Source organism: Solanum stenotomum, chromosome 6 (assembly GCF_019186545.1).
Source record: "Solanum stenotomum isolate F172 chromosome 6, ASM1918654v1, whole genome shotgun sequence".
Taxonomy (NCBI): Eukaryota; Viridiplantae; Streptophyta; class Magnoliopsida; order Solanales; family Solanaceae; genus Solanum; species Solanum stenotomum.
This window is the reverse complement of record NC_064287.1, coordinates 35,030,185-35,043,022: the sequence shown is the minus strand read 5'-3', so window position 1 is coordinate 35,043,022 and position 12,838 is coordinate 35,030,185.

Below are 12,838 nucleotides of genomic sequence, written 5' to 3'. Positions count from 1 at the left end.
AGGAAACTTATTGCGTTCTTGAACTTAGGGTAGGTCGCCTCTTTCTCTTCTAATTTTCTAAGTTTTGAATAAAGATCTGACTTGAATAAAGACGGACTGACCACGGCCACCTTCACGGACCGTGAAAGGGACCACGAACCGTGAAGTCGGTCGTGGTCTGGACTTGGTGACTATTAGTTGAGGGTCTGAGTCCACGAGCCTTACCACGGCCCATGTGAAGGACCACGGACCATGAAAGTGTATGTGGTCTCCACTTAGGCTGTGGTCTGGAGGGACTGGCTAGGGGGCTTACTGGTAAGGCTCCATGGGCTCCCCCACGGGCCGTGTGAAGGACCATGAACCATGAAGGTCCTCGTGGTCTTCACTTAGGCGTGGAGGTCCAAGGGGCTAGCTAGGGAGGTTCACTGCCTCTACTCTACAAGTGCCACCACGGCCTATCATCAATACCACGGACCGTGAAGGTACTCGTGGTCTGATGTCTGGGCCTGGTGACTTCCAAGTCAAGGCCACGGCAGGTCTACGGACCGTGGACCCTATCACGGTTCATGAACCCTGTCGTGGTTCACTGCTTCAAGTATATTTCTGAAAAACAAATTTGTGTCTGCTTTTCGAGGTGTTACAATATCTCCCTCTTGGGATCATTTGTCCTCGAATGAATACTAAATTAGCTAAAATAGAGGGAATGAGTTGCAACCCTACCACTAAACATTGAAGGTTGATTTCTGACTGAACTGAGTTCCAAAAACATGCAAATACGCTGAAAATGCAAGTACAGACTGAAGAAACAAAATACTAAGACTGAATTAGCGCATGAATGACTGAAAAACTGAAGAGGAACTATTACCTCAAACTGGAATGGAATCGAAAGGAAAGAGGTGAGGATACTTGGACTTCATGGCTGGTTCTGCTTCCGAAGTAGCTCTCTCTACGGACCGACTCCTCCAGAAAATCTTGACTGAAGCGACTTCTTTGTTTCTCAACCTTCGAACCTGACGATCAAGGATTTCAACTGGTACCTCTTCATAAGTGAGACTATCCTTCACAGCCACACTCTCTAATGGCACTACAGATGCTGGATCACACCCACACACTTCTTCAATAGTGAAATGTGGAAGACTGGATGCACTGCTGCCAAATCTGCTGGCATCTCTAACTGATAAGCCACTTTACCAATCCTTTTCGAGATCCGGTAAGGGACTACATATCTAGGACTGAGCTTCCCTTTCTTGCCAAAACTCATCACCTCCTTCATAGGTGACACCTTCAAGAAAACCCAATCATTAACTTGGAACTCTAGTTCCTTTCTCCTTACATCTGCGTAAGACTTCTGGCGATCTGTCTCTGATGAGTTGCACTTTCTCCATAGCATAATGGACTGAATCTGGCCCTATCAAGGCTGCTTCACCTACTTCAAACCAGCCCACATGAGATCTACATCTACGCCCATACAATGCCTCATAAGGGGCCATCTGAATGCTGGAATGGTAACTATTGTTGTAGGCAAACTCAATAAGAGGAAGGTGATCATTCCTACTACCCTTGAAGTCTATCACACAAGATCTCAACATGTCTTCTAAGGTCTGAATGGTACGCTTTGCCTGACCATCCGTCTGTGGATGAAATGTTGTGCTAAGGTTAACCTGAGTACCAAGACCCTTCTGAAATGACTTCCAAAAATGAGAGGTAAACTGAGGACCTCTATCTGAAATGATAGACAAAGGAACCACATGCAACCTCACAATCTCATTAATATAAAGCTTGGCATAATCCTCTGCTAAATTTGTAGTCTTGACCGCCAAAAAGTGAGAAGACTTAGTAACTCTATCAACAATCACCCAAATGGAGTCATGATGTTTGCGAGTACGAGGTAAACATGTGATGAAGTCCATGTTAATCACTTCCCACTTCCAAGTAGGAATGTAAATTATTTGAGTCATACCTCCTGGTTTTTGATGTTCTACCTTAACTTGCTGGCAATTGGGGCACTTAGCCACAAAATCTGCTATATCTCTTTTCATACCATTCCACCAATAGATTTCCCGCAGATCGCGGTACATCTTAGTGGCACCTAGATGAATAGAATATCTGGAGTTATGGGCCTCTGCAAGAATATGTTGTCTCAACTCACCCACATTAGGAACACATAATTGACCCTAGTAGCGAAGCACACCATCTCCCCCTTGGGAGAAAACCTCAACTCTCTGTTGGTGGACTACACCCTTGAATTCAAGTAATATCGGATCGTTGTCTTGCTTTTCCTTAACTTCCACTACCAAAGAAGATTCTGCTTCATTCTGAACCGTTACACCACCATCTGATATGCTCATAAGACGAACTCCTAGGCGAGCAAGTCTATGAACATCCCTTACTAGCTCCTTTCTTTCTTCCTCTACATGTGCTACACTACCCATGGAGAATCTGCTAAGAGCATCTGCTACCACATTTTCCTTACCTGGATGGTAATGCACGCTCATATTATAATCTTTAAGGAATTCAAGTCACCTTCTCTGGTAAAGATTCAACTCTTTCTGGGTGAATACATACTGGAGGCTCTTATAGTCTATGAAAACATCTACATGAACACCATACAAGTAGTGTCTCCAAATCTTGAGTGCAAACACCACTGCTGCAAGCTCGAGGTCATGAGTCGGATAATTTTTCTCATATACCTTAAGTTGTCTAGAAGCATAAGCTATAATCTTACCTCGCTACATCAACACACAATATATGCCAACTCTGGATGCATCACAATAGATCACATAACCATCTGAACCCTCTGGTAGAGTCAAGACAGGAGTTGTAGTCAAACTAATTTTCAATTCTGCGAAGCTTTTCTTACAATCATCTGACCATCGAAACTTGACCATCTTTTGAGTCAACCTAGTCAATGGTGAGGCTATGGATGAAAATCCTTCCATGAACCTTCTGTAATAACCCGCTAGACCCAAGAAACTTTTTATATCTATAGCAGAGGTAGGTCTGTGCCATTGTTTCACTGCTTCTATCTTATGGGAATCTACTCGAATTCCTTCACTAGACACAATATGCCCAAGGAAAGCATCTGATTGTAACCAAAACTTGCACTTGTTAAATTTTGCAAATAACTAGAGATTTTTGAGGTTTTGCAGAACAACTCTCAAATGACTCGCATACTCTCAAATGACTCGCATGTTCTTCCTTATTCCTAGAGTAAATGAGGATATCATCAATAAAGACGATAACGAACAAGTCCAAGTACTGCTTGAACACTCTGTTCATCAAATCCATGAAAGTTGCAGGAGCATTGGTTAGTCCAAATGACATGACTAAAAATTCATTATGACCATACCGAGTTCTAAAGGCAGTCTTCGGAATGTCACTATCTCTGACTTTAAGTTGACGATAACTTGATCTGAGGTGTATCTTTGAGAAATGACTAACACCTTAAAGTTGGTCAAACAAGTCATCAATCATGGGGATAGGGTACCTATTCTTGATTGTGACCTTGTTCAACTAACTATAGTCAATGCACATTCTGAGAGAACCATCTTTCTTCTTTACGAACAACACTGGTGCACCCCATGGCGAAATACTAGGTCTGATGAAGCCCTTATCTAGAAGGTCTTTCAACTTCTCTTTCAATTCCTTTAGCTCAGCTGGAGCCATTCTGTAAGGAGGAATAGAGATAGGGTGGGTATCTGGAATGAGATCAATTCCAAAGTCGATTTCCCTATCGGGAGGGACTCAGGGAAGATCTTCTAGAAACACTTCTGGAAACTCATTAACCACTGGAACTGACTCAAGAGTTGGGGTTTCGAAGTTTGAATCCTTAACCCGAACTAGATAATAGAGATAACCCTTAAAGATCATCTTTTTGGCCTTAAGGTAAGAAATGAATCGACCCATAGGCGCTAAACTACTAGGTTTCCATTCTAAGATTGGTTCATCTGGAAACTAAAAACGAACAATCCTAGTTCTACAATCGACTGAAGCATAACAGGAATGTAACCAATCCATGCTTAGAATGACATCGAAGTCTACCATTTCTAACTCTACAAGATCTGTTGAGGTTACTTTTTGAAAAACTGTGACAGGGAAATTTCTATATACCCGTCTAGCTATAACTGGGTCACCGACTGAAGTAGAGACTGAGAAAGGTTCTAGGAGAGTTTCTGGACTAACACTGAATCAGACTGCTATATAAGAAGTTACAAAAGAAAGAGATGCCTTTGGATCTAATTAAGTATAAACATCGAGATCAAAGACTCGTAACATACCAGTGACTACATTAGGAGAATCTTCCTGATCCTGGCGAGCTTGAAGAGCATAGAGCCTATTCTGGCGTTGTCCGCCACCTGAACCAGAAGAGTTACCATGCTGAGTTGTGCAACTTGTTGGTGCTGCTGAAGTTGTAGACTGGGCTCGATTAGCATTGCCTCTTAGACTCTGTTTAGAAGGACAACCCCTCAACCTGTATCCAGACTGACCACACCCAAAACATCTTTATTTTCCTGCAAGACACTAGCTCGGATGGTTCTTACCACACTTAGGGAAAGTTGGGTAGGTTTTGGTGCCTGAAATACTACCTTGAGACTTAGATCCTGATGCTCCACCTTTCTGATTATTCCAGAACTTGGAGGATGGGACACTGGATGATGAAGGTGCTGGAGTCGAAGACTTCTGCTGAAACTATGAGCGATTTCCACCACCTGATTTCTGTTGAGAATAGTCATAGTTGCATGTCCTAGCTTTCTTGCTCTCCTTAGCCTGTTCACTAAGCTTATCACCTTCAACCTGCTGAGCATGAGTCATGAGCCTAGAGATGTTCATATTTTCAAGTAACATGGCATTTCTACACTCTGTTTTCACCAAGTCTAACACTCCATATAGAAACTTATTCATATGAGCCCTGGAATCAGCAACCATGTGGGGAGCATACCTGGAGAGTTGGTTAAACTTGAGCCCATACTCTTGGACCGTCATGTTACCCTGCCTTAAGTTCATAAATTCAAGGGCCCTTGCTTCTCTCAACTCTATAGGGAAAAACCTGTCCAGAAATGTTTCGCTGAAACAATCCCAAGTAATAGGAGTTGCATCCATACCCTTGTTCTCCTTCCACTGAGTATACCACTTATGAGCTACATCTTTCGGTTGATACGATGCTAACTCAACCCGGTCATTCCTATTTACCTGCATCACTTCAAAGATCTTTTTGACCTCATCAATGAAGTTTTGGGGATATTCTCCAACTTGCGATCCGAAGAACTCTGGCGGATTCATCCTAACAAAGTTTCGCACTCTAGCTGTAGCTGACCCAACATTAGCATTTGACTGAACTGGAACCCGCTGATTGTTCTGGTTGGCCACACTCTGAGCCAACATCTGAATGGCGTTCCTGAATTCTGCATTCGAGACTTCTTGATCAGGGACTTGAGGAGTTGCGTTTACGTTCCTGGCATTTGCATTTCTAACATTAGCTCTACACTGAGGCATGATCACTGAAACGTAGAACGTCGAGTTAGAATAGAATTAGATCATACCTTACGCACGATAAGAGTAACAAGAAAATGAAGATTCTTCCTAAAACACTTTGTAGCCTCCTTCTCACTAGATAGGTTGCACTTCACACCCATGAAAAGGACTCTACTTAGTGTGGCTTTTCAGACATACTAGGACTCTTAAACCTAGTGCTCTGATACCAAGTTTCTCACGCCCCGAGCTACCCCCGAGACGTGGACATGGGACCTAGGACCATAACTGATCCCAAACTAACCCTACTGGCATGACATGAGCATACTAAGGATATTAATAACTGATGCGGAAGCTAAATCATAAATAAAACTGATATGATGGGGAAAACCCATATACTATGACTGAGATAAATGAAAACTGGTGAGTTTAATACAATGAAGATATTAACTCAATACTAAGATGAATCTAACTATGTATGGAAATAGCCTCTAACTAACTAGAAATACTAGGACAGGCCCCAACTAAGTCTAGAAAAACTAAAACTAAAGGACTGAAAATACAGAACATAAACTCATGACTATTGTCCTTGGAGAATGAGGACTCACCACTGATTCTGTTGAATTGGAGATCGGGAATCGATCTTAGTGTGATCTAGATGCTGAGAACCTGAACCTACATCACAAGAAGATGTAGCGCAGAGTATGCGTCAGTACTTGAAAAGTTCTGAGCATCCAGGATAGAATAAAGCTGAAATAACATATAACTCATCAAAGCAATTAAGCAATGATATAATCTAAACATGATATAGATACTGAATACTGAGCTAACTAAATGCAATGACCAATTTATAGCATGCTGAGACTGAATACTGAATATACTGATACATGGTCAATGCAATAGAATCTGACTGAACTGTGGGAGCTACTAATAACCGATAATAAAACCACATGAGCTAAATGTGGAGTCTGATGTATACACCCCATCGAGAGGACCCAATACACCCGGTCAAAGGTGTAGAGGAATACTGGCGTGATCACTAAAATGATGCCCACAAAAAGGACCTACAACCTACGTGGCTAGTAGTTCTGGGACTATTGGGTACGCCGAACCCTTGTCCAACTCGATATTATAGTACTCCTAATGGATTGAGTAATTTACACATTATGACTGAATTTCTATAAGTTACTGGATTGCTCAAACTGAACATGTAAACTGAGGATGCAACAAATAAACTGATATTCATGCATTAATAATTTATAACTGAATAACTAAAATATCTAGCCTAGCATGTGTAATTCAAGAACTAAAGAAATACATAGCTTGGGTTTTGGAATTCATGCAATAAACTGAATACTAACGTACTAATCTGATTTTGATCATTCTAACAGCTAAGAACCCAATAATTCTAACATTCAAGAAACCCTAGGTCTAGTCATAATAAGGGAATCAAGAAACTGACTGAAAACTAGGGACCTAATGGGTGAAAGGAACCCACTAGTGAAATCCCACATACCTGGTGATAAATTCCACGGAGAAATCTTTCTATTTCGGGGCTAGAACTGGAGGAAACTTGTTGCGTTCTTGAACTTAAGGTTGGTCACCTCTTTCTCTTATTTCGCTTCTAATTTACTAAGTTTTGATTAAAGATCTGACTTGGGTAAGTTCTGGTTATGTTTCTAGGCTTAAACTGACTAAAACCATGAAATTTAGGATTAAAATGACGTAATTTAGGTTTCCAACGAATAAGGAAAACACCGAAATAACCCTGACTTAAACTGCAGACGGACTGACCACGGCCACCTTCACGGACCGTGAAAGGGACCACGGGCCTTGAAGTCGGTCGTGGTCTGGACTTGGTGACTACTAGTTGAGGGTCTGAGTCCACAAGCCCTACCACGGCCCGTGTGAAGGACCACGGACTGTGAAAGTGTCTGTGGTCTCCACTTGGGTTGTGGTCTGAAGGGACTGGCTAGAGGGCTTACTGGTAAGGCTCCACGGACTCCCCCACTGGCCGTGTGAAGGACCATGGACCGTGAAGGTCCTCGTCGTTCTCACTTAGGCATGGCGTTCTAAGGGGCTGGCTAGGGAGGTTCACTGCCTCGACTCTACGAGCGCCACCACGACCCATCATCAAGACCACGGACCGTGAAAGTGCTCGTGGTTTGATGTCTGGGCCTGGTGACTTCTAAGTCAAGACCACAAGCAGGTCTATTGACTGTGAACCCTATCACGGTCCGTGAACCCTGCCGTGGTTCATTGCTTCAGGTATATTTCTCAAATTTTTTTTTGGGTCTGTTTTTCGAGGTGTTATAGTAAAGTTATAGCTTATGCCTCCAGACAATTGAAAGTTCATGAGAAGAATTACCCAACCCATGACTTAGAGTTTGCCGTAGTATTTGCTTTGAAGATATGACTTCATTATTTGTATGGTGTTTATGTTGATGTATTCACTGATTACAAGAGTCTTCAATATGTGTTCACTCAGAAAGAGCTTAATCTCAGACAAAGGAGGTGGTTAGAATTATTGAAGGATTATGACATGAGTATTCTTTACCACCCAGGTAAGGCTAATGTTGTTGTTGATGCTTTAAGCAGGTTGTCTATGGGTAGTACTGAGCATGTTGAGGAGGAAAAGAGAGAGTTAGCGAAAGATGTGCATACACTTGCACACTTAGGAGTCCGTCTAATGGATTCCACAGAAAGAGGAGTAGTGGTGATGAATGGGGTTGAATCATCATTAGTGTCAGAAGTAAAAGAGAAGCAAGTCCAAAATCCCATTTTGCTTGGATTGAAGGCAAATGTTTATAAGCAGAAAGTTATGGCTTTTGAACAAGGGGGAGATGGCGTACTAAGATATCAAAGTAGATTGTGTGTACCAATGGTGGATGGAATCCAAGAGAGAATCATGGAGGAAGCTCATACCTCCAGCTATTCCATTCATCCGGGTTCTACAAAGATGTATCGCGACTTGAGAGAAGTCTATTGGTAGAGTAGTATGAAGAAAGGAATTGCAGAATTTATTGTTAAGTGCCCGAATTGCCAAAAAGTTAAAGTAGAGCACCAAAGGTCTGGTGGTTTGGCTCAGAATATAGAACTTTCAGAATAGAAGTGAGAGATGATTAATGTGGACTTCATCACCGGTTTACAAAGGTCTCGCAGGTAGCATGATTCCATTTGGGTGATTGTCGACAGAATGTCAAAATCAACCCACTTTTTGATGGTAAAGACTACTCATTCGACAAAAGATTACTCTAAGTTGTATCTTCAAGAGGTGGTAAGACTTCATGGGGTTCCGGTCTCCATTATTTCAGACATAGGTGTGTAACTTACTGCACAATTTTGGAAGTCATTCCAAAAAGGCTTGGGTTCAAAGGTGAACTTAAGTACTGTATTTCATCCTCAGATAGATGGGCAAGCAGAGCGCACTATTCAGACCTTGGAAGATATGTTGATGGTTTGGGTGTGATTGATTTTAAAGGGAATTGGGGTGATCACCTACCTCTCATTGAGTTTTCTTACAACAATAGTTACCACTTGAGCATCCAAATGGCTCCTTATGAAGCTCTTTATGGGAGAAGATGCAGATCTCCTATTGATGGTTTGAAGTTGGTGAAGCAGGGTTGATAGGACTAGATTTAGTTCATCAAGCTATGGAGAATGTGAAAGTGATTCAAGAGAGGTTCAAAACAGCGCAGAGTTATCAGAAATCCTACACTGATGTTAGGAGAATGGAGTTAGAGTTCGAAGTTGATGATTGGGTATATCTTAAAGTTTCACTCATGTAAGGTGTTATGATATTTGGTATGAAGGGGAAGCTTAGTCCTTGGTATATTGACCCTAATAGAATATCGAGAAGGGTAGGTAATGTAGCTTCTGAGTTGGAGCTACCACAAGAGTTAGTCGCGGTTCATCTGATGTTTCACATCTCTATGTTGAAGAAGTGCATGGGCAATCCTTCATTAGTCATACCAACTGAAGATATTGGGATCAAGGATAGTTTACCTTATGAAGAGATTCTGGTTCAAATTCTAGATCGCCAAGTTCGCAAGTTGAGAACAAAAGAGGTAGCATCAGTTAAATTCCTTTGGAGGAACCAATTTGTTGAGGAAGTTACTTGGGAAGCTGAGGAGGATATGAAGAAGACATATCCACATCTCTTCGAATTCGGAGAATTTCCAAATTAAGGTACTAATCCTTTCTTAGTATTTATTTTTAAGTTAGCATGTTGTTTTGCATTTGCTTGTGGGTGCTTGAACTGAATGTTGCATGTTACACCCTTAGCCTAGTAAAAGTAATCTCATTCGAGGAAAAATGTTCCCAAGGGGGAGATATTGTAACATCTCGCAAATTGAAATAACTAGGAAGAAGCTAATAATTGGAAATAGTCATTTTTGGAAAGAATGAAAATCTGGAAATTTTGTTAAGTTAGAATAAGTTGAATTTTGGTCAACTTCAAACAGCCATAACTTCTAGCTCAGGAAGAGTTAGGTGTACTTCCAGATATGGTATGAAATCTCTTGGAATGGTCTTTCCAACGCCGCTAAGTTTATGTGATTCCGAGTTCGTATGAGTAAGTTATACCCTTTGGAAGTTGGATTGTTGGAATTAGGAAAGTACAATCCGAATTTTTAAAGGGTAGTTTAGTCTTTTCCTTGCCCAATTATTTTATTTTGTTTTTGGTAATTAAGTTAGGGTCTAATCAGAATTAGATTACTTTACGTTTTTACCAAAATACGCTAGGGTTTGGAGAAAAGAGAAAAGAGAAGAGAAGCAAGATTCGTCGAGTTTAGCTTGTGGATTTCGTCGAGGGTGATCCCCACAAGGTATGTGAGATCACATAGCGTTGGATTAGTTCACCCATGCGCCAAACTTGATTCAATTTCAGCAAAGTATATTTATTTGAAAGTAAATCCCTTGAATTCTTGATGAAGTTCGTTTGAATCCTTGTGGGTTGTGTTGTTGGAGTTTTCTTGGGAATCTGATGTTATTTGAGGGTATAGATGAGTCTAAGTGTTTGGGGAAAGAACCCATGGAGTTTAGAGGGTTTAGAGCTGAAAAACGAAGAAGAAAATTTCGTCGGGCAAATCTGGGCAGTGCCTCCGCGTTGCGGACTTGCTCCCCAGATTTGGGAAAAATTGTTTCACGGAGCTGAGCGGTCACAGACCGTTCTGCCTCAAAATTTGTTTTCGAACCAAAAATTTAAATACATCTCCGCGTCACGGACCTAACCTCAGACAATGAATTGTTGATCTTTTCTCATGTTTAGTTATCAAAAATCATTCCTAAACATCATGAGATCTTTCCTATCACAAATCACAATCCTTGAATCGATAATTCAATTCAAGGAAAGTTAAGAGTCAAGTTAGAAGTTAAGAAGCAAGTCAAGAGAAGTTCTTTAAAGTTTTCAAGAGTCTTTCACAAACGTTTTAACTTTGTTCTAAGACTTAAGTTTTAAGTTAAGCAAAGAGTAAAGATTTGAAGTTCATTTCTTCAAAGAAGTATATGGGGACTATGTATTCCCAAAGAGTTTAAAATGTTTTCACATTTCAGCAAGAAAGGGAACATCGATTCCAAGAGAGTCTTTAAGCTAAGTTTTGAGTAAATATCTCAAATCAAAGAAAGAATTTTTTAAAAAAACATATGAGCTAAGTATATTTTGGGAGTAGTATTGAGCATCGATATGGGGATGCGAGTTCACATTAACTCAAGTCTCTATAAACCATGTAGCCATCATGGGTAGTAAAGGATCATACTTTTTAGATGACTCCTTAAGATGTTTTTAACATAAGCTAGTGGATCCACTATGTTAAGTAGTTATATATGACGGCAAAGTATAGGACAGTTCTGGCAGCGTGGGCAAGATGTTGTATCATCACTTAGGCTCATAGTGGTTGTTGTCGGTTAGAGAATCTCCCACAGAAACTATATTACTTTATTATATGAGTAAAGTTGAGTTTGTTATTGCATTTACTTTAACAAACTGAGTTGTTTCCACTGGTTTTACAAGCTTTCTATATATTGCATATGCTTTATTGCTTTATATTGAGTTAAGTTATTTAGGAGTTGAGTAAAGCCAAGGTAAGTGTTCCTTTCTGATTCTTTCAAGCTTAAGTTGTGTTTAGCATTCCAACTCGCATACTCGTACATTCAATGTACTAATGTCAGTTGGCCTGCATCTAATTATGATGCAGACGAAGGTAACCAGGATCAACATCTAGCGCCTCGTTGATCCAGTTTGAGCACTCAGAGTCTTGTGGTGAGCCTCATTTCTTTTGGATGACCCCTTCTATTGCTTTCATTTTTATTATTAGTTCATTAGGATTTCGTGGGCCTATCCCGACATCCATCTTAGTTATTTAGAGTCTTCATAGACAGACAGTCAGTTAGTTAAATTCATTTGTCACTACTTTATTATTGGCTTATGTTTTAAAGACTTGAGGTTGCCATTTAGGCTAAGTTTGAATATGTATTTAAAGACATTCTAAGTTATTTTCACAAGTTCCTTATTAGATTATTTCTTGTGTTTAAGTCTTCCGCTGAGTAAGTAAGCCAGGCCAAGGGTTCGCTTGAGGGCAACAATGGTTCTCGAGTGCCAGCCAAGTCCAGGGTGTAAGCTCGTGCGTGATGCTTGTGTTCTACGGATGGGGTCTACGGATCATAGGAATTTAGACGGACTGTGGAAATGTCTTTTGGAAAGTAAGGTAAATTTTGGATTTTTGAAGTTAGTTCTACGGTGACCAGTGATATACCGTGAGTTTACGGTATTTCTAATGCATTTCACTTACAAGTTGTGTGTGTCTAGGGCCTTTTTATATTGGTTTTTATGTGTTTTTATCATGTTTTGCAGGAAAGGTGTTCAGGCGCGGAAGTTTAGAGACAATTGAAGGAATTGCAGAAAAAGGGCATCCACGGAGGTGATCTACGGATCGTAGGTCCATTCACGGTCCGTAGGTTATGACCGTAGATCAGCAGGCATAGTGTTGAGGACAAATCAGGGAAATCTGACCAAGTGTGGAACCACGGTGCCCATTGACGGTCCGTATATAGATCTACGGACCGTACTGTTGATCCGTAGAGTGAGACTGCGAGGGTTCCAGTACCTGATTTTTGAAGATTCTAAGTATGGAGCTACGGAGGGGATTGACGGACCGTAGGTTGATCTACGGTCTGTACTACTGGTCCGTCGTTTGCTTCAGAGAAGCTGATTTTTGGAAGCTGAAATATTTTCTAAGTCCCGAGTGACGGAAAGGACTTACGGACCGTAGATCCATCGATGGTCCGTACGTCAGTCGCGTGGATCGAAGACGCGTACCTGAACAAAACTTTCCTTAATTTGTTTCCTTTTTTATTTAGGATTTGTTTTCTATAAATAGGACATGTAAACCTC